The sequence below is a fragment of the Schistocerca piceifrons genome, chromosome 4 (genome assembly GCF_021461385.2).
Source record: "Schistocerca piceifrons isolate TAMUIC-IGC-003096 chromosome 4, iqSchPice1.1, whole genome shotgun sequence".
In the NCBI taxonomy this organism is placed as follows: domain Eukaryota; kingdom Metazoa; phylum Arthropoda; class Insecta; order Orthoptera; family Acrididae; genus Schistocerca; species Schistocerca piceifrons.
Window position 1 is genome coordinate 706974136 of NC_060141.1, and position 4270 is coordinate 706978405.

General features: G+C 43.8%; 1 pseudogene; it reads right to left on the reverse strand.

The window, feature by feature from the left end:
• Positions 1-1515: 1515 nt before the first annotated feature.
• LOC124796721 lies at positions 1516-1633 on the reverse strand (annotated as a pseudogene).
• Between the last annotated feature and the right edge of the window lie 2637 nt (positions 1634-4270).

Consider the following 4270-nt stretch of genomic DNA (forward strand, 5'->3'; position numbering starts at 1 on the left):
CACAGCTGATTTAGAGATGTTCGACATTGCCCTCTGTGACACAGCAACACTGTCACCTTACGGGCGCACATCCACTACTTAACACTGCCTCCTCAGAACTGCCTGGTCTAATACACGTGTACTGCTGACAGTTCAAGCTGCCATCGTAGTTACTCCACTGACATCGCTGGTACACCAGGAGTTAAAATCAGTCTCGGAACTTTCTCGACGGTCGGTGTGTAAGATTTCTATTTTCAGCATTATCTTTACGTCCACTGATTTTCTTTACACAACGAGTAGCCACAGTTTGTAGTTTTCGGAAAGCTTCCTGAGTATTTACAGTAAATTTTTTGACAACACACACTGGCTTCTTTGTTTCTTATTAAAGTAGTCAGATCTTTTAGAACGTGTGCTTTCTTTGAGTTTATGCATTTTTACGTCAAGCGCTGTCACGAAACGTAAATCTCATCCTGACCGTCGGCAGGCGTCCGCTGTCGCCAAAAGCGATGCCGGGTGAAGCGGGCGAGTGGGCGGCAGGAAAATTCGGTCTCGGATTACCGGGCCACCGAGGCGGTGGCAGCTGGTGTGACGTCACGACAGGTGTCACGAGGCAGATATTCGCGCGCGACGGCGCCCGCCCGATCCGGCTGACATCAATATTTCACCGCGGCCTCCAAATATCGCTGGCGCCAGCGTCCCGGCGCCAATCACAGCTCGGGACGGGCCCCCGCGGCGCGCCTGGGCGCGGCCGTAACTCTTTGTGATAATCGGCGATATTAGGGCCGGATCCGGTTTCACAGGTTGTTGGCCGCCGCCCGGCGCCGTGGCGCTCGGAAATTGAAATGCGAGCGACGTGGCGCCCGGCACGCCGATGACAGGCTTTTAATAACGAGGCCCGGTCGCGCCTGATTGCCGCAAAGGATGGCACTCGGGGGTTGGGTGTGCCTCCCTTTCTGTCGTGTCGGGGGCTCAGCCATCAGCCGTCTCAGCTGTAAAGTCCCATCTGCCTGTGGTTGCAAAAATCTACTGCACAGACACTACACTTGTTGTGCATCTCACATCCACACTTTGCAAACCACTGTGGCAGAGATACTACCCATTTTATCAGTTGTTAGGGCTTCTTCCTGTTCAGTTGGGAAGAAGGGTTACTTAAATATCTTTGTGGACAATCTAACTACTCACTTAAGCCTGGAGTGGGAGCATGGGGGACACCTGTCTCTCACGTATTCTACATAACGATTGTTTCTGATTTTTTAAAGTTGCAGCGTTCCCACGCTCGCTATCTTTCAAATGGGCGCATTGCTGAAGACCCGTTTACAGTTAACGTCAGTTGAACAACTAAGCTGATAGCACACTCTGTCTTCAGGCCACGAGTGGCCTACCGGGACCATCCGACCGCCGTGTCATTCTCGGTGGACGATGCGGATAGGAGGGACGTGGGGTCAGCACACCGCTCTCCCGTCTTGACCGAAGCCGCTACTATTGGGTCGATTAGCTCCTCAATTGGCATCACGAGGCTGACTGCACCCCGAAAAATGGCAACAGCGCATGGTGGCCTAGGTGGTCACCCATCCAAGTGCCGACCACGCCCGACAGCGCTTAACTTCGGTTATCTCACGGGAACCGGTGTATCCACTGCGGCAAGGCTGTTGCCTGAACTAACAGCAGGGCGTTTAAGTGAGTTGGGGTACAACTGTCCACCATGTGTCTTTTAAAGTGCTTTCTTTTTTAAACTTATTTCATACAAAATTCATTGAATTTTTTATTAATAAGCTATATAATAACTAGGTTAACTGAAGCGATTGATTACGCAGTCATTAACATGCACTGTAATTTACCGAAATTGATATTCGTTAACATGTTTTATTTTAGAAATACCAGATCCGAAGAAAAAAAGGATGGAAAGTCTTCCAACACTGACGTGGAGATGAGGTGGTTCGAAGAAGATGTACAGAATCATGAAAAAGAGATCTGATTCTGAAGAATATGATTCATATTAAGATGACCAACTAATGGAAAACGATCATGATACTACACTGAATCGTCGGCAGACGACTGGTAATAATGATAGTGAGTGTAGTGGTTCCTGTTAACTTGAGAAGGACACTAAAACAAGGTTTTCTAAGTCTTTTGCTAAAAGAAACGTAAGAACAAGGTCAGAGAATATAATAACTCATACATGTGGCCCAAAAATGCAAGCAATGGCAATAGTCTTTGGAGATAAGTTATCTGATCTTTTCTTAGACAGCAGTGTTCACAAAATTACTGTTAACTCCACAGATATTGATGTAAGAAATTCGAAAAGCAAATTTCAGAGATATAGAGACGTTAGAATCACGGATGAGAATGAAATTAGAGTACTTTTCAGTATACTTTACCCAAGAAGTTCTAGAAAAAACACAAGCATACTCTGAGATAACTCGAGAGGAAATGGCTTAAAATTCTGTTATTTAAGTATTGGTGAAACCAGATTTAAATGTCTTGTGAGATGTTTAAGTTTTTGTCACGTAAGAGTTAGAAGCTTTCCAAAATAAATTGATAGATCAGCCTAATTAGAATAATTATTGAGATTATTGTCCATAATTTTTCAAACCACTTTGCTCCAAGTGAATGTTTGACTCACAACGAACAGTTACATTATTTTCGAGTAAAATACCAATTTAGACAGTATCTTTCTCAAAAGCCTGCCAAGTACAACATTAAGACATTTGCTTTGGCAGATGCTAACACAGCCTAACTTAGAAACTTATATTGGCACTCAGCCAGAGGGCTCTTTGTAGCAAAGTAAGTCTTACAGAGGTAGTAAGGAGATTGGTGGAACCTGTCAGCGGGACTCACCGTAACGTTACTGGTGACAACTGGTTCAGCAGTATACCACTGGCCAAGAAGCTACTAGAAGGCTGGGAACTGACATAAATACGCTGAAACGCTCAGAAAAAATAAGAAGGCAATCCACAAGGAGTTTTTATCTAATGAGTAAGGACCTCACTAATCTTCTTTATTTGGCTTCCAAGAGAATTTTACGCTAGTATCATACTGCCCTAAAGTTAATTAAGCTGTTTTCTTGATATCTGCATTACATTGCGACGATAGTATTGATAAAGATACAAGAGATTTACTGAAACAACCAGAAACTGTAACTTTTTACAATATGAGAAAGATTGCAGTTGATTTACTTGATCAACTAATTAAAAAAAGTGATGAGTCGCGAAACACTCTTAGGTGGCCTATGATTGTTTTCTACAATTTACTTAATGTCTCTGCCACGAACGCATTATGCAAATACCGATAAAATTTTGTAATATATGAAACAGTGAAAATAATGGAATTTCTGCAGAGGGAGGCCTGGTAAATGTTGAAGCATCATATTTACAGCAGATCTGGTGCCCTCAAATTCCCACTGAATTACGGCGGGGCGCATGTGTTCTATTGGGCATTAGTTCAACAGTAACACCACAAGACAATCTCAGAGAAAGTTCCGAAGCACGATGATAGGGGTCTGAAAGGAGGAAAGACAAGTCAAATAGAAAATGGTGTCATATTTGTTTCATTTGTATACTATATGTGTTAACTGTCTCTGTCCACCCCCAGGTAGCTGAGTGGTGCCGGCATGATAGCTCAGCGTGTTAGATCAGAGGGTTAGCTGTCCTCTGTAATAAAAAACTGAGTCAACGGCTCAACACCGAACTTGAACGGATGTCATGGGACATCCACACCGAACAAATGCAACGAACAAAATCGAAAAAAATGAGAACAATTAAAAAACAGTGGTCGCGCGGCAGAATGCCCTAAGGTCCCGGGTTCGATTTTCTCCGCTCAGGGACTGGGTGTTGTGTTGTCCTAACCATCATCATTTCATCCCCATCGGCGCGCAATTCGCCAAAGTGGCGTGAAATTGAAAGACCCTCACCCGGCGAACGGTCTACCCCAAGGGAGGTCCTACTCACACGACATTTATTCATTTTAACTGTCTCTGAAATAAATTACTTAATATTTTTTAAAAAAGTCTGTATAGTATTTCATCTCCATACAAACAAAAAGATAGCAGAAGTAACTAAAGAACATTTGACAATCGTTTCAATGAGTAATTAAAAGGAAACAAATGGGGGACAGGAGTTCCTAACACGCCTAACCTACGGCAGGGGTAATGTTGGCTGCTGAAACTTCGTAGGCAGGCTTTCACAGCCTATTTGACATTTATTTTCAATCCTCTGCCAGTTCAGTTTTTTTCAGCACCTCCTTGGCACTCTCCCATGGGTGAGACAAAACTGAAAATTAGTACTGGCTTTCT